This window comes from Geotrypetes seraphini, chromosome 2 (genome assembly GCF_902459505.1).
Source record: "Geotrypetes seraphini chromosome 2, aGeoSer1.1, whole genome shotgun sequence".
In the NCBI taxonomy this organism is placed as follows: Eukaryota; Metazoa; Chordata; class Amphibia; order Gymnophiona; family Dermophiidae; genus Geotrypetes; species Geotrypetes seraphini.
In genome coordinates this window covers 28,264,784-28,289,277 of record NC_047085.1, presented here as the reverse complement: position 1 = coordinate 28,289,277, position 24,494 = coordinate 28,264,784, and the positions used below count along the sequence as shown (strand labels likewise).

The window sequence follows — 24,494 nt, the reverse complement described above, 5'->3', positions numbered from 1 at the left end:
TCAACGCTACATATAAAAGACCATGATTACCCAATTACCAACACAATAAAAATATTGGGAGTCACATTGGACACACACACCTCACTATGATTGAACACACGAATATAGTGGCAACAAAATGTTTCACGATGCTATGGAGATTAAAGACCATCAAAAAATACTTCGACCCACTATCGTTTAGATTACTAATGCAGTCACTAGTGCTTTCTACCCTGGACTATTGTAATATCATTTATTTGGGTTTCATTCAGAACTCAGCTGTCCGCTTGATATATGGATTAAAAAAGAATGACCATTGCACTGGCTGTCAGTCGAGGCAAGAATATTATTCAAGTTCTCCTGCATATGTTTCAAGCTAGTTTGGGGACCAGCACCTACATATCTACAAACCCATTTCGCACTCCACAACCCAACAAGACAAACCAGAAACAGCTATCTTTTTTGCATACCCAAGCATAACCAATTGTAAATACAAAACCTTTCTGGACAGAACCTTCATGCTCCAAGCAAATAAACAACAACATTGGCTAGACAGTCACATTAATAAAACAGAACTGACCTACAATGCCTTTAGAAAACTCATAAAAACTACCCTATTCGACAGATACATCACCTAAACAGAACCTCACCAAGTACTCTTTCTTTTCACAATGCTCTCTGAAATCCTAATTCGTGCTGTTTCTGAATCTCTAAACCACAGGTGTCAAAGTCGGTCCTCGAGGGCCGGAATCCAGTCGGGTTTTCAGGATTTCCCCAATGAATATGCATGAGATTTATGTGCATGCACTGCTTTCAATGCATATTCATTGGGGAAATCCTGAAAACCCGACTGGATTACGGCCCTCGAGGAGGGACTTTGACACCCCTGCTCTAAACAAACTGTACATTGTAATTTTTTCCCTTTTTTCAGGAAAGCTGCAATTTTTCTTTACAGGTCAGCTCCGAAATTCTTAGCAAACATTATATTTTGTAATTTTGATTCCTAATAGTCTCTGTACTCTGTACTCCCTCCACATATTGTAAATCGCTGAATGTTCAGCTCTCTTAAATGTAAACCATCTAGAAGTCGCAAGATTGTGGCGGTATAGAAGAATAAAGTTATTACCATTATTATTATTATTACTGAAGCAAACAAAGTCTCATCTGTCTAGGAGGTGGAGAATCCTAAGTGCCTTTATGACCCATTAGAAAAACAATATCACAATGCAGGAATTTTTTCAATAAAAAAAAACAATATAACAATGCAGAAATTTTCGCTTACCTTACTTACCTTACGAGGTACATTAATAATATACAATATAATCTTATACTCTATAAAATCTTATCTAAGCGATAGAAGAGAAAAGCGCATGCAAAAGACTAGAAGCCCTGAATATGTATACCCTAGAGGAAAGGAGAGACAGGGGAGATATGATTCAGACGTTCAAATACTTAAAGGGTATTAACGTAGAACAAAATCTTTTCCAGAGAAAGGAAAATGGTAAAACCAGAGGACATAATTTGAGGTTGAGGGGTGGTAGATTCAGGGGCAATGTTAGGAAATTCTACTTTACGGAGAGGGTGGTGGATGCCTGGAATGCGCTCCCGAGAGAGGTGGTGGAGAGTAAAACTGTGACTGAGTTCAAAGAAGCGTGGGATGAACACAGAAGATTTAGAATCAGAAAATAATATTAAAGATTGAACTAGGCCAGTTATTGGGCAGACTTGTACGGTCTGTGTCTGTGCATGGCCATTTGGAGGAGGATGGGCAGGGGAGGACTTCAATGGCTGGGAGGGTGTAGATGGGCTGGAGTAAGTCTTAACAGAGATTTCGGCAGTTGGAACCCAAGCACAGTACCGGGTAAAGCTTTGGATTCTCGCCCAGAAATAGCTAAGAAAAAAAAATAAAATAAAAATTTAAATTGAATCAGGTTGGGCAGACTGGATGGACCATTCGGGTCTTTATCTGCCGTCATCTACTATGTTAAAGAATGGTACAGATGACAGAATGTGCAGACGTTTCTATAAATCCACAATAGAGACTTTTCAAAAGTCTTCACTTAATTTCATTCTTCCCGAAAGAATGGCAGCTGCTTATTTTCGCGGCGGAAATTTACCGAAAACTCCACATTAATATTTGTCCTTGCCAAAAGGACAGTAACAGCGGCGGGTTTACCAAAAACCCTACAATTTAAATAAAGGGTTGGAACATGATGCCAATACCTGTGAGTATTAAAGAACAGAATTCAAAATTCAGAAATACTCACAAAATATTGGTAATGTCAAGTCCATCCCGGACGAGCCCCCAAATTGAAACGAACAGGATCCGTTTCTTGGTCCCGAAATCGTCCTGCAAAAACATTCTATCATCTATTACAGACGTCTGGAGGCAATTTCCTTAGGTAAGAAGGATTCACAGAAGGCCCAAAGAAATTACCTGTTTTATTTCCAGAATACATTCAGTTATATATCCTTTCACATGGGTCAGTGGTAACCATCACAGGAAAGGGGGGATGGACAAAAGAGGGGAGGGGGTGCGTGAGCAGGATATGTACTTCATTGTTTAAATCTTAAAGGTGTTAAGAGCTGTGGGGGGTTGAGCCTTCATGTCTCAGACAACTAACCTAGTTAACATAAATTAAATGACCTCTTCCCAAACCATTAAGAGAGTAAACAGAACATTTTGCATTTGATTACTTCCAGCATAGACAGAGACAGAAAACTTATCCTTTTCAACCGCTTTCAACTACACAGTGAGCAGTAACGGCTTGTTTTCTAACATAATCGGCCCTGATGCAGTGTGTTGGAATCTTTGCCCACAAAACGATGGCCACGTTGGCTTTTCTATAATGCAAGCGCTGATTCAAGATAAGTAGGCTTTCTGAATAAGAAATGTTGCCTAAATTTAATAAGAATTAACCGTTGAATGTAGTTTCATGAAGTTCACAAGAGTGTAATGAAAGGAATGGAAATAAATTAAATATAGGATTTTTATAAAATGAAGAATTAGTATAAAACGATTTAAAATAAACACCACGAATTTATATTAGTTTTAGTCTTTTGATAAATAAAGTCAATAAATAGGAGTGAAGGAGTGAAGCCAATGATTGGAGAATAAGGAGCAAGAAACAACTACGCTGAATACCCCAGTCATTGATTTTGACTACGCGTAGGCTCCATTACTGAGGCTTACTCCTGTTAGTAAAATAGAACTTTCAGACACATTCTAGTTTAAGTGGGGATGATTGTTTCATAATATCTGTGTCATACCATATGAATGTCCTGTTTACCAGAAAATCTATCTTTTCCCGCATATGCCCCTTTAATCTACCACATCAGCAACTTCAAGCCATCGGCCAGTAAAAGCCTGCCCATCACAGGATATTCTTGCAAAATATGTTCTCATCCTTCTTAGATCCACTTCCCTGGCATTACAATAGATGTGACACCATTTGCCATGTAAAAGAATAAGTTTCGTTTCACTCGCTCATTTTTCGCTTGGCTTGCTGATTTCAGCAAGCATAGATTGTGCAAAGGCTTGACAGTTTTAGTCGGAGCATTCTCAGCCATCTTAGGCCTTTAGTTGTGTTTATTGGCCTAATACGTTAGGGGATTTCAGGGTAGGCTCTTCACCTGTTACCTGTGCAGGACTCTCGCGCTCTCTCTCTCTCCTCCCTTCTCAACACCTTGATAGTATAAAATATCATATTGAGATATATTAATCTGTGGGATTTCCTGCAGGTTAGTGGCCTATTTTCAACTAAGTGTGCTAAGGCCTTATTGAGGACTTTGCTAAGCAGTGTGTCTGATAAAAGGGCCAAACTGTCAAATGTAGAGGAAAGTGGCTTGTTGGTCTAGGGCAGTGGTAGGTAAACTCATTAGTCAAGAGCCAAAGATCAGCAGTACAACGATTAAGATTTCTTTTACGAGCCATACCCCCCGCTTGCGCTACGATGGCTACGTCAACCCGAATGACACCCCGCTCGCCCGCACATAGTCGAAATCAATTCATGGCAGAGATTAGAGAATGACACATCTGATTCCATCCACACAAGCCTCAAATAGGTTTATACTGAACTTATTATATATTAAAGTATAAAAAGAAACAATATTCTGTACAATTGTCAATTTATAAATCAGCATCTTCTCCCCTCTCTCTCTTCCCCATTTCCCTTCAGCGTCCTCAGCCCACTCTCTCTCCACTTCCCTTCAGTGCACACACATAAAAACAAGCAAGCAATTTTATATCATTTTCATTCTATTCATTCATAGAAATTAAAGTCTAAATAATGCCAGTCACATAACAAAACATGATTTTACAAAAATAATTCCCTGCAGTCAAGCCTGCAAGGATTACTAGATGTCTTTCAGCAGCTGTCCTCCCTCCCTCCCCCTTAGCTTCGTGGCCAAGTCAAAATGTACCAACAATAACATTTTTAAAAACACAAAGCACACTGTGCGCAGAGAAAATGTTACTTATCATTTATATTCCGCGGGTTTTCAAAGAGATTAAGGCATATGACTTTATGCAATATCACCTCAGTAACAACTATACAAAAATAGACAAATATACCCCCTCCCTTTTTACTAAACCACAAATGCCCTGTGCTGCTCTCGATGCTCATAGGCTCCCTGTTCTAAAAACCGCTATTGTGGTTTAGTAAAAAGGGGCCATATTGCAAAATATACACAGCAGATATATATTCTCAAAAAGGACACATTTTGATCACTAAATTGAAAATAAAATCATTTTTCCTACCTTTGTTGTCTGGTAATTTCATCATTCTTTGGTTGCACTTTATTCTTCTGACTGTGCATCCAATATTTCTTCCCTTTTTTTCAGCCTCCTGTATGCTTTCTTTCCTCCAGACCTCATTTCCTCCATCAACTTTTTCTTTCTTTCACCCTGCCCCATTCTTTCTTTCTCCATACCCCCTTTCTTTCTGTTTGTCTGTCTTTCTCTCTCTGTGCTCCCTTTCTTTCTGTCTGTCTCCCTGTCATTGTCTCCCTTCTTTCTTTCTTTCTGTCTCCCTGTCCCAAAACTTCCTCTCCGACATCAGAATTGACGTTGGGTGGCGAAGGTTGGTCAGCCCAGCGCTTCAGCAGGGAAGCAGGTTGGGCACCCCTGCTCTAGACAAGTCATGAGCCACACTCAAGTGGCTAAAGAGCCGCATGCGGCTCGCCGACCACTGGTCTAGGGGTATGATTCTTGCTTTGGGGTTGTGAGATCCTAGGCTCAATTCTCAGACAACCTCTGTCCTTCCCTTTCTGTGCTCAGGTGAGGAGCATCAAAAGTCTGTTCTAGTCCTCTCTTTGTTTATTTTGCCAGGTACTTGTTACTTGGATTTGCCACTGTTGGAAACAGGATACTGAGCTAGAAGGACCATTGATCTGTCCCTATTGCCAGTGTTATGTTGTTAAATTCAATAAGAGCAATGTATGTCACTAAGGGGCCCTTTAACTAATTTACATTGGTTACAGTGGGTGTAGTAAGGGGGGGAGCACCCCAGGTGTCAGCTTTGTAGGGATGCAGACATCTCTTTACTCCTGATCGGGCGTGAAAAGGGGTCTCTTAAATGCATTCCCCCTTACCATATCTCTCGTTGCTGCTGATGACAACTAGAAGAGTTAAGGAGCAAGAGAATGCATTTAAGAGACCTTTCACTACTGGTGGTGGTGGGGGATACTGGGCACCACTGCCCCAACTATGCCATTGATGGTTGTCTATAACAATTTTAATGATGCTTGGTTTTAAACTCTGTAAAATAAACTGACTTAGTACATGCCTTCTTGTCAACTCAATCAAGTAAGTCAGGGTGCACTATTGGTGGTTTCTTCAGTTTACAAAAATGCTAGGAAACCTGTGACACAAGCAAGAACATTCTCAATGATGATTCCTGTTCCCTGGATAAGTTAACAGACAGTACAAATCAAAATAAACTGTTTGCACTCCCATAAATTAGTTGAGGCATGGCTCTTTTCTTCAAAAGTTAGATTTTCTGGTTCTCTATGATAGCTTATTTTGTTTTTATTGCGTTTTATTATTGTATTTAATATAGTAATGTGTTTGATTTATATGCCATTCAAGCAGCTGTTGTTATCTTGGTCTTTGTTAATGCTATATATTTTTTTAAGTTCAATTTGTTTGTTTAATTTCAAAATTTTAATATGTTCTATTTTTATCTGGCTTACTAAGTACCTACTTATTTTGCAAGCTGTTTTGGGCAGCCCTTTTGGCTGGGAGATTGAATTATAAATATATACAAAAAAGATTGTAACTACTTCTAAAAAGAGGTAGCTACCAAAAATAAATCTAAACAATTTTAAATATAGATTGTTCATTGCCCTTTCCTTGAACATATATCCAGTAAGTAAACTATAATTTTTCTTTTCTTTTCTAATGGATATCTAGTGATCTCAAACAAAACACTGCAGAGCCACTTTTGACAGGATTGACAGGTACTGCAGTGGGACTCAGCTGCTGTAGGCCTCAAGGCTTGATGGCAGTTTTACAATAAATAATCAAGTCCTGTATGAAATGATAGCAAATGCCAGTTTAAAGTTATTGGCTGTCATAAGAACATAAGAATTGCCGCTGCTGGGTCAGACCAGTGGTCCATCATGCCCAGCAGTCAGCTCCTGCCGCGGCCCTTAGGTCAAAGATCAGTGCCCTAACTGAGTCTAGCCTTACCTGCTTACATTCTGGTTCAGCAGGAACTTGTGTAACTTTGTCTTGAATCGCTGGAGGGTGTTTTCCCCTATAACAGCCTCCGGAAGAGCATTCCAGATTTCTAACACTCTGGGTGAAGAAGAACTTCCATATGTTTGTACGGAATCTATCCCCTTTTAACTTATGAATGCCCTCTTGTTCTCTCTACCTTGGAGAGGGTGAACAACCTGTCTTTTTCTACTAAGTCTATTCCCTTCATTATCTTTAATGTTTCGATCATGTCCCCTCTGTCTCTTATTTTCAAGGGAGAAGAAGCCCAGCTTCTCTAATCTCTCACTATACAGCAACTCTTCCATCCCCTTAACCATTTTAAAGGGAGCGCTAAAGGAGGGCAAAGCAATCGCCGACAAACTGAACACATTTTTTGTGTCTGTATTTATCGAAGAGGATATACACAGCATACATCAGGAAACGAAGACTGAAAGCTGACAGGATTGACTGTCAGTCTAGAGGAGGTGTGTAGGCAGATTGATAGGCTTAAGAGTGATAAATCCCCGGAACCAGATGGCATCCATCCAAGGGTCATCAAGGAACTGAAAGGGACCATAGCTGAACTGCTTCAACTAATAGCCAATCTGTCGATCAAATCGGGATAGATTCCGGAAGACTGGAAGGTGGCGAATGTTACGGCGATCTTCAAGAAAGGTTTGAGGGGAGATCCAGGAAATAACAGATTGTTGAGTCTGACCTCGGTACCGGGAAAGATGGTAGAGTCACTGATAAAGGACCGCATCATTGATCACCTTGACGGACACGGGCTGATGAGGACTAGTCAGCACGGTTTTAGCAAAGGCAGATTGTGCTTGATGAACTTCCTGCATTTCTTTGAGGGAGTAAATAGACAGATAGACAAGGGTGACCCGGTCGACATTGTATATCTGGATTTTCAGAAGGCGTTTGACAAGGTTCCACATGAACTACTACTTCATAAAATTGTGAGCCATGGAATCGAGGGTGAAATACTCACCTGGATTAAAAACTCGCTGGAGCATAGGAAACAGAGAGTGGGGGTAAATGGACAATACTCGGACTGGAAGAGCATCACCAGTGGGGTGCCGCAGGGCTCAGTGCTTTGACCCGTGTTCTTCAACATCTTTATAAATGATCTGGACATTGGTACGACGAGTGAAGTGATTAAATTTGCGGACGATGCGAAGTTATTCAGAGTAGTGAAGACACAGAGGGATTGTGAAGATCTGCAACGGGACATAATCAGGCTCAAGGAATGGGCATCAATATGGCAGATGAGGTTCAATGTGGATAACTGTAAAGTGATGCATGTAGGTAACAAAAATCTCATGCACAAATACAGGATGTCCGGGGTGGTACTTGGAGAGATCTCCCAGGAAAGAGACTTGGGAGTTCTGATCGACAAGTCGATGAAGCTGTTCATGCAATATGCGGCGGCGGCGAAAAAGGTGAACAGAATGCTAGGAAAAATAAAGAAGGGGATCATGAACAGATCGGAGGTTATCATGCAGCTGTACTGGACTATGGTGCGCCCTCATCTGGAGTACTGCGTACAGCACTGGTCGCCATACATGAAGAAGGATACGGTACTATTTGAAAGGGTCCAGAGAAGAGCGACTAAGATGGTTAAAGGGCTGGAGGAATTGCCATACAGCGAAAGATTAGAGAAACTGGACCTCTTCCTCAAACAGAGGAGATTGAGAGGGGACATGATCGAAACATTCAAGATACTGAATAGATTTAGTAGATAAGGACACATTGTTCACCCTCTCCAAGGTAGGGTGAATGAGAGGGCACTCTCTAAAATTGAAAGGAGATAGATTCCGTACGAACATAAGGAAGTTCTTCACCCTGAGAGTGGTAGAAAACTGGAACACTCTTCCGGAGTCTGTCATAGGGGAGAGCCCCCCTCCATGGATTCAAGACAAAGTTAGACAAGTTGCTGCTGAACAAGAACATACGCAGGTAGGACTAGTCTCAATTAGGGCGCTGATCTTTGACCAGAAGGCTGCCACGTGAGCGGATTGCTGAGCATGATAGACCACTGGTCTGACCCAGCAGCGGCAATTCTTATGTTCTTATGTACACCGCTGGCCCACAAACTTTCTCCCCCCCCCATGTCAATTCTGACATCGGAGAATAGATTCTTGGGGGGGAGGAATCGGTGGTGGTCAACTTAGGGGGAAGGCAGGCTTCAGGAGAGGGAGGAAGGGGGTGGGACTAAGGTTGGAAGGCAGTGAGGGGGAGTGGGCATAAATGCGGGACATGTAAGGAAGGGAGGGAGGGGTCATTAATAGGGCGGCAGTGAGGGGGAGGGGCACAAACTTGGGACACAGAAGGAAGGGAGGGGGCATTAATAGGAAAAACAGTAAATGCGGCCATTTTACACAAGGGAGGGAGGAAGGGGGCACTAATTTGGGACATAGGAAGGAGGGAGGGAAAGAAAGAATAGAAAGGGACAATTGTTGGGCCTGAGTGTGTGAGTGAGAGGGAAAGAGATGGTGTACATGGGGAAAGGAAGAGGAGTGAGGTAATGAGGGATATGGTGATATAGAGGGTACAGAGGGATAGATTGAATGGGATGCAAGGAATATCGGGCATAGTGCTGGATGGAGAGATATGGCATGGTGTTGGAGAGGGGTGATAGAAGGAGAAATGGGCATGAGGCTGGTGTGCAGTGGTGAAAAATGGTGCACATGATCTGGGGGATGAGAGGATGAAAAGTTGGACTCCTGGAGGGACAGAGAGAGATGTTGATTGGGGAATGGAATGAATTCTGGAGGAGAGGATGCATGCAGGAGGCAGAAAGAAAGAAATATTGGATGCACAGTCAGAAGGAAGTGCAACCAGAGACTCATGAAATCACCAGACAACAAAGGTAGGAAAAATGATTTTATTTTCAATTTAGTGATCAAAATGTGTCAGTTTTAAGAATATATATTTGCTGTCTATTTGTATTTTGCACTATATTTGTCTATTTTTCTATAGTTGTTACTGAGGTGACATTGCATATTTTAAAGTCATCTGCCTTGACATCTTTGAAAAAACCTGAATATAAATGATAATTAACATTTTCTCTGCATACAGTGTGCTTTGTGTTTTTTTTAATTTTGTGGTTACCATTATGTATTAAGATTATATTGTGTGCATATGAAAAATGGATGGAAGAAATTGCATTACAATTAGTAGTAGTATTATGGGATGGCGTTAGGGGTAGAGTTTGGGTGGGTCTGCGGCGGAGTTTGGGCGGAGTTTGGGCGGAGTACTTGGTTGGTATTTGTTAGGCTTAGGGGGTACTTGGCTTGAAAAGGTTGAGAAACACTGATATAGAAAAGTGGTTGGTTACTTGGAATTTAGAGTTATGTACAGAAAATAATGTACCAAAAAAATAATCTATAATTTGCCAAAATGTGTCAAAACCAAAAAACAATTGGCAACTAAGTTTCAATCCTACTCAGAACAAACACTGATGTCTATATTCTGCTAACAGCAACAAGAAGAATATCAGTATTAATGTAAAGATTTCAGTCTTGGGTAAACCAAACTCATCGTTTTTCAATTTTTATAAAATTTTTACCCTGGGCAGACAACTCATTGGTGACTTGCACCAGACTGTTTGTCTAAATAAGTCCTGTCCCGTACATCATTAAGTCTTATTTATTTTCAATTATTTTACATGTTAATAATAACATATCTGTGACAAAAAAAATGTTTTTCAAAAAGACAGTATTGTTTCAGTGAGAAGGGAACAAATAGTTATAAATCACAAAACTGTCCAATGATGTGTTTGTTTTTTTTAAACTGCCTTCAAAGAACTGAGGTACCTCGATCCTCTTCAGGCGGGAAGGCAGTCGCACATGCAATAGATTGGTGAGGAAAGATTTCCCGTAACTAAATCCGTGCTAGCTTTCTCTCATTAATCCATGCTTATGTATATGTTCTGTCATTTTGTTCTTTATAATAGTCTCTACCATTTTGCCTGGCATCAACATCAGACTCACTGGTCTATAATTTCCTGGATCACATCTGGAACCCTTTTTAAAAATTGGCATCATGCTGGCCACCCTCTGCTGGATTTAAAAGAAAAATTACAAATTACTAACAATAACTCTAAGTTCATTTTTCAATTCTGTCAGCACTCTGGGATGTGTACCATCCTGTCCAGGTGATTTGCTATTGTTCAATTTGTCAAATTGACCCATTACATCTTCCAGTGTTACAAAATTGAATACCATTTCTGGCACCGGTAATTTTCCAACATCTTCCTCAGTGAAGACCAAGGCAATGAATTCATTTAATCTCTCTGTTATGGCCTTGTTATGGTTCCCTTTTAGCTTTTGAATGGTTCCTTTTTAGCTCTAATAGCTTTCTTCACCTCACTCATTAACTATGCTGGCTGCCATTTGGTCTTCTTTCCTCCTTTGGGCTTCCAGGATGGTATTTTTGAATAACATCCACACCTGATGTATATTTTTGACCTTTACAGCTGTCCCTCCAAGTTTCTTGTTTTACCATTTTCCTCATATCATCATCTCTCTGTTTAAAGTTAAATGCTATTGTATTGGATTTCCTGTGTGATCTTATTCCAGAGATTATATCAAAGGTGATCATGTTATGATCACTGTTATCAAGCAGCCCCAACACCATTACCTCCCACACCAATTCATGCGCTCTACTAAGAACTAGATCTAGAATTGTTTCACCTCTTGTCGGTTCCTGAACCTGCTGCTTCATAAAGCAGTCCTTGACTTCATCAAGGAATTTTATTTCCCTAGCATGTCCTGATAGTACATTTACCCAATTGGGGAAGTTGAAATAGCCCATTATTTCTGTGTTACCCAGTTTGTTAGCCTCCCTAATTTCTGATAATATTTCAACATCTGTCCATTCATTCTGGTCAGGCGGACGGTAGTACATTCCTATCACTATTTGTTTCATCTTTACACATGGGATTTCTACCCATGATTCCATGGCAGGGATTCCAAGATGTGTTTGTTCCTGTAAAAATTTTAGTCCATTCGATTCAAGGCTCTCCTTAACATATAATGCTACACCTCCACCAATTCGAAGTTTGTACCCTGGTATGACAATGTCCCATTGGTTTTCTTCCTTCCTCCAGGTCTCAGATATATATATTGTATCTATCCTTTCATTTAGTACAATATATTCTAACTCTCCTATCTTGTTTTTTAGAATTCTGGCATTTGCATACAGACATTTGAAACAATGTTTGTCATATCTATTTACAATTTGCTTAGCAGTTTGCACAGATAATTTCCAATCTTTAAAATCAGCCTCCTCTATATTTAAGGTAATCTGGTCGTCTGTGGTCTGTATTCCAATTTCGCTATCAAAATACTCTGTCTCCCCTTCTATGATGATATCTTTTAAAGATACCTTCTCACGAACCATGCTCTTCTGAGCGACTGTTGACCTTCCCCCAGTTTCTAGTTTAAAAGCTGCTATATCTCCTTTTTAAATGTTGATGCCAGCAGCCTCGTTCCACCCTGGTTAAGGTAGAGCTCATCTTTGCAGAATAGGCTTCCCCTCCCTCAATATGTCATCCAGTTCCTAACAAATCTAAATCTCTCATCCCTGCACCATCGCCTCATCCACGCATTGAGACTCTAGAGCTCTGCCTGTCTCTTGGATCCTGTGTGTGGAACAGGGGGCACTTCTGAAAATTCTACCCTGGAGGTTCTGAATTTTAACTTCCTAAGAGCTAAATTTTGCTTCCAGAACCTTCCTACTGCGTTTTCCTATGTCATTGGTACCTACATGTACCAAGACAGCTGTCTTCTTCCCAGCACTGTCTAAAATCTTATGTAGGTGACGCGTGAGGTCCACCACCTTCGCACCTGGCAAGCAAGTGACCAAGTGATCCTCACGACCAGCCACCCAGCTATCTACAAGACTAATGATCAAATCACCCACTATAACGGCCATTCTAGCCCTTCTCTCCTGGGCAGAAACCCCTGTAGACACATCCTCAATGGGAGAAGACATTGCATCTCCTGGGCAAGTCCTGGATACAAGATTGCCTCCTACTTCACCAGAGTGATGCTTATTTCCCTCCTCTGAAGCAGCACAGAGGCTGCCAGACTGGAGGTGGAACTTTTCTACAACATCCCTGTAGGTTTCCTCTTTGTACCTCCCTCAGCTCCTCCAAATCTTCTACTCCTAGCCTCAAGAGATCAAACCCGTTCCCTGAGTACTAAGAGCTCTTTACACCGAGCACACCCATATGACTTGTCAGATGTGAGATAATCAAACATGTAACACTCAGTGCAAAAGACTGGATAGCCCCAATCTTGCTGCTGGACTGCTGCCAGCATATTAATATTGGTGATTTTTTTAAGTTGCTATGTGAGTTGGAATATGTACTCTAAGTTTCCCTAAGATTGCTAGTTATATGTTATGTGCTGGCAAGTACCGAGAGCTGCTGGGAGGGAAGAAAGCCACTGTCGGAGGCAGGAAATTGCAGACCGGCAGAAATTGCAGACCAGAAAGAAATTGCAGCTCGTCAATCTCGCTGGCCTTGCGCAGACTAGCAGGAATTTTCTGCGGACCGGCGGTTGATGAACACTGGGCTACTCTATTGCCTAAACTGACTCTGCTGTAAAAGCAAAGTACTGAACTAAGAAGTAAAAGAGGAGGACACTGAAATAACCTACTGAAACCCAAGTTTGAATGCTAGCAGATAGATATTCCAATGGAGTTTTTGTTCCCCTTAGCAGTGTCTTTCAAACTGTGTGCCATGGCACAGTGGTGGTGCCATGAGAGATTCCAGAATTTTATTTTATTTTAAAAAATTTCCTTCATAAGTATACACTAGAATAGAAGACATGTACATCGCGTACGCAAGAGTCTGTCAATGTTATGAGTGTCTGTGTGCGTAAGAATACAACCGCACAGACAAGCATCATTCTTTGATGTGATTGGTCCTTGAAAACTAACAGCACGTAATTTTATTTTTTATGCAGTTATTATCCTAACTTGAGCAACAAAGCAATCAAGGCTTTGTTTCTATTTGGATCTTCTTATCTCTGCAAACCTGGGTTTTCAGCTCTGACAAAGTAAATTGAAAAAAAGAGAATAACTGCAGATGGTGGATGATGAAATGCGTACTTGCTTGTCAACTATCGAGCCACATTTTGAGTTAATTTGCACTGAAAAACAAGCACATCCATAGCATTGATTAGCAATTCTATTCTATCTACTTTAGTTTCACTGTTATAATTACCCATACATAGCTTAAAGAACTTTAAATAAATAACTCTCAGATTTAATTTTTTGTCAGTTTTGCAAGTCTATAAATTTAATTATAATGTGCTGCTAAAAACATTTGCTCTGTTTAGTGTGCCAGAGCTAAAAAGAAAAAAAAAAAAGTTTGAGACACTGCCTTAGCAGATCCTCACTCAGCACTGAGTCAATATCTGACTGTGAATTTCCTCTGCCCAGAGAAAGCACACTAGTGCACGTTCTTTGGTGCTATTTTGCAATGGAGCATACATGTTTTTGACCTCGTGGCTGCCACATGACTAAAGGCTGAGTGCTGCACTGTGCGTGGATGAACTATCCAACAGGCCGTTGTCACCCACAAGCGTGCCACTCAAAAAGGAGAATGGCCCTTCAGGGTGTTAGTGCCTAAAGGCTGTAACAAGGTGAGATTAAACATTCAATCAGGAAGGTAAACTTCTCAAACGGTTCTTGCTTCCAAAAGAAAAGTTCAGATTTATTATATTCACTTCCCCAAAAGGTGGAAAGCTCAAATTCTCAGTTAAGTCTATACAATTTAATGCCAACAGGTACCAGCATAAAAAGAGAAAAACACTTGTTTCTAACAGTTCAACAAGTATCAGTAAGTCCCAAAAACACCAACTCCTTTTGGGCAGGTAACAGGCTACAACCCAGCAAGGTGCCCAGACTTCAGTAGTCCTTGCAAGGTTCCCTTCACTGGGCCCTTGCAACAAACACAAGAGTTTACCTTTCATAAGGGTTTGTCACATTATTAATACAGTGTCTCTTTCCTGCTTCACCCAAGCATTGGCAGTTCTTGCTCCATAGAACTGTGTCTGCTTTAAACTACTTTTTGATAGCACAAAAAGTATCCATCAAAAAGAATTTTCCCACCCAGATGTCACAGCACACTCCCCAATTTAACAATCCCCAGCAGTGCCACCTGCTTTAAGGCTCTGGTAAGGATAGGGAAAAACAAAGAAAGGAAAAGAGAAACTCCTTTTCCCCCAAAAAGGCAAAAAAGAGAAAAAAACAAAACCTGTTCAGCAGTTCTTTTCTAGCAGCTTGCTGAAAGCTCTTTCAGCAACACGGTTCTTTAAACTTAGATGGGTTTTCAAAAAACAACAACGCAGAAACAGGCCTCAGTCTCTCTTAATCCAAAAGAGAAAAGCAAATAAACTGTTACTTGCCAACCACAGACCAGTTCACCTCCATTTCCTCAGCAGGCACAGGCTCTGGCTCAGCAACTTCCATGCTTTCAATCCCTTCACATGGCTCTGGGATCTGTGGTTCCTCAGGACTCTGCCATTCCATCAGGCCTTCTTCTAAACTAAACTAAACCTTAAGTTTGTATACCACATCATCTCCACAAAAGTAGAGCTCGACACGGTTTACAGGAATTGATATAGAAAGGAACTCGAATGAAGAGGGGAAGGACTTAGTAAAGAGGAAGATAGAGGGACTTAGCATATCAAAGAGGGGGGAGTAGTTACAATTTAGAAAAAAAGCCAGGTTTTCAAATGTTTTCGGAAGCGTTGGAAGGAGGTTGTACTCCGAAGCGGGGCAGAAAAGCCATTCCACAGCTCGGTGATCCTGAAGAGGAGGGATGTCCCTAGTTTTCCTGTGTGGGATATTCCTTTTAAAGAGGGGAAGGATAGTTTGAATTTTTGTGTAGATCTGGTGGAGTTAGGATTCGAGGAGATCCAAGATAGTGGGAAAAGAGGAGGAAGGATACCGTGTAGAGACTTGAAGGCTAGACAGGCGCATTTGTAGTGAACCCTAAGGATTACTGGGAGCCAGTGAAGCTTAGACAGAAGCGGGGAGACGTGGTCGAATTTGCTTTTTGCGAAGATTAGTTTAGCCGCAGTGTTCTGAATCCGCTGAAGTCTAAGAAGGCTTTTCTTTGTTAGGCTTAAGTAGATGGAGTTACAGTAATCTAATCTGGAAAGAATGATGGATTGGACGAGGACGGCAAAGTGTTGTTGATGGAAGCAGGATCTCACTTTCCTTAACATGTGTAGATTGAAGAAGCATTTTTTTTACTAAGGAGTTGAGTTGATCGTTGAAGGATAGTGTAGAGTCAATGATGATTCCCAGAACTTTGCTTGAGTGCTCAAGCTTCAATGTGGTGCCAGAGGATAGTGGGATGAGGGTGGGTAGCTGATCTAAATCTAGGCTGAGCCAAAGTAGTTTTGTTTTAGTCTCGTTTAGTTTCATTTGTATGGTGAGAGCCCAGGATTGGAGGTTCGCTATACATGAAGAAATGTTCTCGGAGAGGTTGGTGAGGTTGGAATCGGTCTCGAGGAGGACAAGAATGTCATTGGCGTAAGTGTAAAGTGTTTCCAAGGGGGATAGTTGGAGGAGTTTCAGGGAGGTCATATACACATTGAAGAGAATTAGGGATAGAGGAGAACCCTGAGGAACTCCGCAAATCAGTTTCCAAGGAGAGGTTGAGGTGCCGTTCATGTTAACAGAGTAGGAGCGGGAGCGTAGGAATTTTGAGAACCAGTCTAAGACTGTGGAGTTTATGCCAATTTCAGAGAGTTGGAGAATTAGTATGTCATGATGGACAATGTCAAAAGCTGCAGAAAGGTCGAATTGAAGAAGGACAGCGAACTTGTTGCAGGAGTGAAGTTGTTGGACCTTTGAGATTAATGAGGCCAGTAGGGATTCGGTGCTGAAGTTGGGTCTGAAGCCATGTTGGTAGGGTATGAGAATGGAGAATCTCTCGAGATAGGATGAGAGTTGGGTGACTATGATGGACTCCAGCATCTTGGTCAGGAGAGGAATATTTGCTATTGGGTGATAGCTGGAGGGTGTTGAGGGGTCTAGATCGGCTTTTTTCAGTAGAGGGGATAAGGCAATGTGTCCCATTTCTGCCGAGAATAGGCCTGAAAGTAGGGCGGAGTTTATAAGTTTGGTGAGAGTTGAGATGGCTTGTGTGGGAATTTTCTCGTATAGGTAGGAGGGAAAAGGATCCAAGGTACAGTTGCAGGATTTTAGCTTAAGGCAGAGTTTGGAAACCAGGGAATCTGATATGAGCTCGAAGGCGGACCAAGATCTGTCGGCTGGGATATGGTTGGCGATGGTTAAGATAGGGTTGGAGACGGTGAGCACCAGGGAGTTATAAGAGGGTGCTGGTGGGAAAGAGCGTCGTAAGGAAGTGACTTTCTCATTGAAAAATTTTGCTAGATCCTCGGCAGATGGAGAAGAGGGGAGTGTGGTGGAATCATGTTTAGAGGATATGGAGCGCCAAACGTTGAACAATGTATTACTTATGACCACTGCTTGGCCTGGAGAGCTTTTTGCAGCAACTGCTCCTGCACTTTTCTGCTTAACTTCTGTAAGCTGAGCTGAAGTTTTGCAGGGCCACACCCTAACCTAGTTGAGAGGGAAGCAGACTTCAGCTCCCCTTGTGGCCACCCAGGAGATTTTCCTGCTCTCTCATAGAAGGGATTTGTCTGAGTTCTGGCTGGGGATAGACAGCTCTGAATACATTGGATTGATTTCCATTGTGTGCATGCCTTTTTTTTTTTTTTTTTTTTTTAAACTGTCTGGAAGGACTGCTGCTCTCTTCCTGGGTGACAGGGTTGACTGCAAGGTATGAACTGTCACACAATGTACATATGTTGCATTTCGCTAGCTCTGTTCTGGTTATCACGCAGTTTAACAATTGCTTTTAATTTTTGATTCACCTTTGTATATTTCATTGCAAGTTTAAGTGCTTTTTTAAATCTGTCAGAGATAAGTTATCTTTTTTTCATCTCGCCCAATTCTGTTCTGTTTGTTTAGCACTTTTTATCATTTTAATTCTGTGGTCTTATTTTATCAGGTAATTTGTGACTGTTTTGTTTTATTTGTTTTTATTTTTCTTTTATTAGTCGACTTGTGACTATTTTATGGTGCTTTATGTGCATTGTTTCATTTAGTGGAAAAGTGATGCACCATCAAGAGCGATGTGGTATGTTTTACTTATATTGTTTAGTTTCATTCATATTGCTGGTTGATAGCATGCCTAGTTATATAAAATAGTATTTTTAATGCATTTTACGTTATATATTTTCCCTTTTCATCTTTATATGTGTTTTATCTTTTATTACAGTTTATGAATAATGGGGTTCTTTTACTAAAGTGCGATAGCCGTTTTAGCATGCGCTAAACGCTAATTTGTCCATAGACTATAATAGACACGTTAGCGTTTAGCACGCTCTAAAACGGCTAGCGCGCCTAAGTAAAAGAACTCAAATATTTTTGATATTTTATTTCTTGACAGACCTTTTTATCTGTTTCTTTATGCACTACTTATTCTTAGATACTTAAACAGAAATCAACTTATAAATGTCATCCTCTCTGATAATGATCAAAAAGGTTTGTTACCAGATAACTAGCCACGAACAAACCTCTGATCTTTTAGTAAACATTTATTTTACATCTTCCTTTTTGAGTAGAAAGTAAAGCAAAAGTTGGAGCTGATTTTTAGTTATTTGAACATCTTTCCTAGCAACAATCCAAGTTGATTGGAGGAGGGTCACGAGCGGAGTTCTGCAGGGGTCGGTACTCGGACCGCTCTGTATTTATTAATGACCTGGAAATGGGGACGAAGTGTGAAGTTATAAAATTTACGGATGACACTAAACTCTGTAGAAGGGTTAGAACTGCGGAAGACTGTGAGGACCTACAAAGGGACCTGAACAAACTGGAGGAGTGGGCGAATAAATGGCAGATGAGCTTCAATGTAGGGAAATGCAAGGTCATGCATATAAGGAAAAAGAACCCGATGTTCAGCTACCAAATGGGGGGATTAGTATTAGAGGGAAGTAACCTTGAAAGAGACTTGGGTGTACTGGTGGACACAACAATGAAGTCAACAGCACAATGCGCAGCAGCCGCAAAGAAGGCAAACAGAATGTTGGGTATTATTAAGAAGGGTATCACAACCAGAACAAAAGAAATCATCCTGCCGTTGTATCGGGCAATGGTGTGCCCGCACCTGGAGTACTGTGTTCAGTATTGGTCACCATACCTTAAGAAGGATATGGCAATAGTTGAGAGGGTCCAGAGGAGAGCGACACGAATGATTAAGGGCATGGAAAACCTTTCATACACTGAAAGATTGGAGAGGCTGGGGCTCTTCTCCCTGGAAAAGCGGAGACTCAGAGGAGACATGATAGAGACCTACAAGATCTTGAAGGGCATAGAGAGAGTAGAGAGGGACAGATTCTTCAAACTTTCAAAACATAAAAGAACAATAGGGCATTCGGAAAAGTTGAAAGGGGACAGATTCAAAACGAATGCTAGGAAGTTTTTCTTTACCCAGCGTGTGGTGGACACCTGGAATGCTCTTCCAGAGGGCGTAATAGGACAGAGTATAGTACTGGGGTTCAAGAAAGGATTGGACAATTTCCTGCTGGAAAAAAGGATAGAGGGGTATAGATAGAGGGCTACTGAACAGGTCCTGGACCTGTTGGGCCACCGCGTGAGCGGACTGCTGGGCACGATGGACCTCAGGTCTGACCCAGTGGAGGCATTGCTTATGTTCTTACTAGTCTTTAAGCCCGTTACATTAACGGGTGCTAGAGTAGATGTCTGTTTGGGTATTTTTTTCTTTGTCTCTCTCTCCTTGCACGCTTCCTGTCTGTCATTTTTTCTGTCTGTGAATCTCCCTGTGTCCTTAGTGCCCTCAGTGCCTCCTTCCTTTGTCCTTAGTGCCCCTTCCTATGTCCATAGTGCCCCCAGTGCCCCTTTCTATATCCTTAGTGCCCCCAGTGCCTCCTTCCTCACCTCACACCCCCTCCGATGCCAGCCTTCCTCCTATCCCCCTTCCATTGAACACCCCCCCATGCCAGCCTGCCTGCCTCCCATCCCCCTGAGCAGCATGTTTCCATTGAAACCACCCCACCCCACCTCCGATGCCAGCCTGCCTGCCTTCCATTGAAACCCCGCCACCCCCTCCAATGCCAGCATGTCTGCCTGCCATTGAAAACCCCCCACCCCTCCTCCGTGCCAGTCTGCCTGCCTACCTCCCATTCCCCTTCCATTGAACCCCCTGATGCCAGTCTGTCTGCCTGCCCGCAGCATGTTTCCATGAAACCCCCCACCCCCTCCGATGCCAGCCTCCCTGCCTGCCTCCCATCCCCCTTCTATTGAAACCCCCCCATGCCTGCCTGCCTGCCTCCCATCCCCCTGAGCAGCATGTTTCCATGGAAACCCCCCGATACCATCCTGCCTGCCTTCCATTAACCCCCCCACCCCCCTCCGATGCCAGCCTGCCTGCCTCCCTTCCCCCTTCCACTGAAACCCTCCCACCCCCCCGATGCCAGTCTGGACCGCCTTGTCCTGCCGGATCCAAGTTTTGCCTCTCTCCCCACGGGGCTGGGCTTTGCCCAGCTGTTTCCGGACTGACGTCTTTCCCTCCCCGATCCTCCTCCCAGGACGAGAAAAAGAAAGGGAGAAGCCGAGTCGGCGCCCCGCTGCGGCCGGAGCCGGTTCCGATCCCGAAGCGGAACCGGGGTAACCGATGAGCGGCTAAAACCTGAACTGGAGGCAGGATCGGACTGGGGACCGGCACGCGCCCCCACCCGGGGCTGAGACCAATTCCCCTCCGCAGCCGGGAAAGGGGTGGGGGGGAGAGAGAGGAGCAGCGGGATCCGATCCGGAGCTGGAGCACGTGTGCAATTCGGATTCCCCACCCCCGGCTGAATTTTGAGGAGTCGCTGGCACATGCGCCTCCAGCTAGCGCAGGCGCCGTGAGGAGTGACACAGAAGCACACCTCACGCCACCAGGACTCGCGATATTTCAACAGCGCATGCGCGCTCTAGGGTTTTATTATTATAGATGTTCTTATGATTTACCAAATCAAGCATTAAATAGGACTCAGGTTTTTTTTTTTTTAAAAAAAAAAGCTTTCAAATACAGTATATAAAAAAAATACTGTCATCTAAGTTAACATCATAAATTTCCAATTTTTGCTAACTTTCTATGGTCCATATTTAACTTCAAGATCAAAAAATAGAATGCAATTGCATGCATACTGTCAGTAGGAGGGTATTAATACTTTTTGGTTAATTGTTCTAAAACATTGCCCTTTCAAGACATTGCAACAAATTGATTGCTGTACAAAACTCCAAAGGACAGATCATTACAATGAATGGTTTTATTTCTGTAGATGAAATCTGCAGAAGTTCTAATTTTCCCTCGGCAGTTTGAATGTATTATTTTCTGTAGGAGGTATATCTACATTCCTGTAATTTCAGGGTCTAATAACTTGACTATGTAGAACCTAGTTTAAGAGGTCTTATTTGTGAGGCCCAGGAAGGATAAAAAATTTATCAGAACCTCATTAGTGCATCTTGAAAATGACTCCAATTTCTGTCCATACAGTAATAGCTCTACCAATATAATGTCACAGCAATATTTTCTGCAGAACATATTTGAAGCCTCTGAGGAAGAAAAGAAATTGTACATTGCAGGCTGTGTATCTGATCTGGCCAGACTCTTGTCAATCATTTCAGTGCCCTGAAGCAAAAATAATGAAAGCTTTTGCTTTTCAAAGGGCTAGAAGCCTTCACACTTCCAGTCAGCTTTTTTTTTTTCTTCTAAGGTGTACTTAGTTCTACTAAGTTCCAGAAGCTTTTCAATTGCCTACTAAAATTGACTTAGAAGCAGATTCTCTAAAGTCACTGTGCATTTAACGATGGCACTAAACCATTGTTAAATGCACGGATTTTACCACCTGATTATTAAAGCAGCTCACCGTGGTCTTTTCCAAGCTTTCTAGCAGTCTCTGATTGTACTATGCAAATGTAGTACAATGAGTCCATTAATAGTAAAACTGTAGTATAATGAGGTCATTAATAAAGGAACACCCTTCCATTTACGAGGAATTAGTAGCGATATTTATCGGCAAAGTCTGAGCTGTGTCATAACCTTACTTTTCTGTCAATGCCTGAGTGCTGATTGGCTCAGGCACTGACAGGAAAATAAAGCAGCTCAAATCCGCCACCAGCCCTCGATTCTTCATAAAAGTAGCCCAAAAAAGCCTGATGGTCTAGTGCCCCCCACCATTGCTGCTTCCCGCTGATGCCCCCACCCCATATGGAAGATCAGCAGGAGGAATGCCCACTCCCTCCTACCACAAGCTTTTTTATAATGGACGCATCTGTTGTGTCTGCATAGCGCACACAAAAACTGTGCCTATAAAAAAAAAAATCCCCCCCACAACAGCAAGCTTGACAGCCCCCCACCACAAAATCCTGGTGGTCCAGTGGGCTGTTCCCCCTCAGACTCTCCCCCCATGCCCATTAGCAGCAAGCTTCCCCCCACCCCGCCAACAGTCCCCCACCACAAAAGCCTAGTGCTCTAGTGGGCCGTTCTTCCCTCCATCCATCCCACCCACCCACCCACCCCGGTACCTTTTTTAGAAGACCAGCTGAAGACCCGCCTCTTCAAAATAGCAATCCTTCCACTTCCTGATAGTCCCAGGTGCCTATGACCCTTCCTATGAGATGGGCCTTAGGTGCCTGAGCCAATCAGGGTCTTAGGCCCCTCCCTGGTGCATCCCATCATGCACCAGAAAGAGAAAGGCCCGCCATTTGGAATAGGTAGGCCTACTGGTGGGAGGTAGTGAGCATCCTTCCTGCCGGCGGGGGGGAAGGGGGGGACGACCCTCTAAACTAACAGGCTTATTGGGGGAGGGCTTATTTTTTTATATAGGTGCAGCTGTTGTGTGTGTGTATGCTATGCACACACATCTGTGTCAATTTAAAAAAAACAAAAAAAAAAACAACCCCTGCTCTGGTGACGGGACTAAATCGCGCGAGACAATGGCGCGCCGACAACTGAGCGCAGACAACTGAGCGTAAGGTTGACGGCGCGCCGAAGAGAAGCACTATTTTAAAGGGCTCTGACGGGGGGTGGGGGGGACACCCCCCTCCTCCCTCACCCTCCTCCCTCCCCCCCTCCTCCCTCCCTTTACTTAACAGACATTGCGCTGGCGTTGTGGGGAGTTTGGGGGGTTGTAACCCCCCACATTATACTTAAAACTGAACTTTTTCCCTAAAAATCAGGCAAAATGTTCGGTTTCAAGTATAATGAGGGAGGTTACAACCCCCAAACCCTCCACAACGCCAGCGCGATGTCTGTTAAGTAAAATAGGGGGGTTCCCCACCAACACCCCCCGTCAGAACCCTTTAAAATAGTGCTTTTCTTCGGCGCGCCGTTGTCTCACGCGATTTTGTCTATGAACCCCTGCTCTTCTTGCTTGCAGGTTCAGGCAGGAAAAATAAGGGTTGCTTTTTTTTGGACAGGTAGGCAGGAGGAGGAGCTCTGCTAGCGATTTTTCTTCTGAGCACAGTTCTTCCTTCCCTTTTACTGGCGATTGCATGCTATTGCCCTGTCCCTCCTTCCGGGACCCCCGAAGCCGGCCTCACCATACCCAAATGTCCACGGCGGAAGGTGTGCCCAATTCCTCTTGTTGACACCCCACCTCCCAGCCGGAACCCTCCCCCGCCTAGCCCAGCTGGATCAATCCCCTAGCCCACCCAACCCCCCCCCAACCTCCACCCCCTATCTTTAGTAGTTGGCCAGATGGAAGGATGCTTTTTCTGGCTGGTCAACTACTAAAGGTAGGGTGAGTGGTCCGGCTGGGAGGATCTGTCTAGGAATGGGGGTGGCAGCCTACCTTTGGGGAGGGAGGATATCCAGCATGTGTCAGCGGGGTGGCGGCAGGAGGAATTGGGCACTCCTCCTGCTGCGGACATTCAGGGATGGGAGGCCCGGCTTCGGGAGAGGTCGATCAGTTCAGCAGCCGCGTTTACTTGAAGGTGCCTGAAATGTAGGCTAGCAAAATGCTGGCCTATATTTCAGGTGCCTTCCACGAGCCTAGGGAGTTATCTAGGGCTACCTAAGCTTGCTTAAGGCCACTTCTGGCAAAACCACACCCACGCCTAGCCTTAGGTGAGGTTAGGCGGCCCTACACGCTAGAGAATGACACGGTAGATGTTACCCACGAGTAGCCGCTGGTAACTCGCCAAAACAGTGGAGGGGGGAAAGGTGCTCACTACAGATACGGGGACAAGGCCATCCATCGCCCCATGGAGCGGTGGATGGCCTTGTCCCCGCAGTTAAGGGAGGGAATGCGCGCGGTCACCTCCCTCCTTCCTACCTACCTGAATCTATCTTATCTCCCTCCCTCTCCCTTACCTTCACGGCGCGTTTAAGGTTTGAGACATGTTGAAAGCCGCCAGGGTGTACGTGCAGTCGCGTGCATGTGTGAGCGGAAGCTTCTCCTCTGATGCAACTTCCGGTTGCGTCAGAGGAGAAACATCCGCCCACACACGCACGCGACTGCACGAACACTCCAGCGGCTTTCAATAATCTACTCAAACCTTAAACACGCTGCGTAGGTAGGGGGAGGGAGGGTGATGCACAGACCGCGCGAAGGGTGCCGAAGGGCAGTGAGGTGCCGAAGGGCAAGAAGCGTGCCGAAGGGTGCCGAAGGGCAAGAGGGAAGGGTGGATGGGACGGGGTGGTAAAGGGGATGGTGGTCCGGTGATGGGGCAGTGACGGGGACAGAGT

General features: G+C 43.4%; 1 protein-coding gene across 4 annotated transcripts in view; it reads left to right on the top strand.

Moving 5' to 3' along the window:
• KHDRBS3 (KH RNA binding domain containing, signal transduction associated 3) overlaps positions 1 to 24,494 on the top strand; it is a 523,501-nt gene that overhangs the window by 470,008 nt on the left and 28,999 nt on the right. The gene's annotated exons all lie outside the window — the stretch shown is intronic.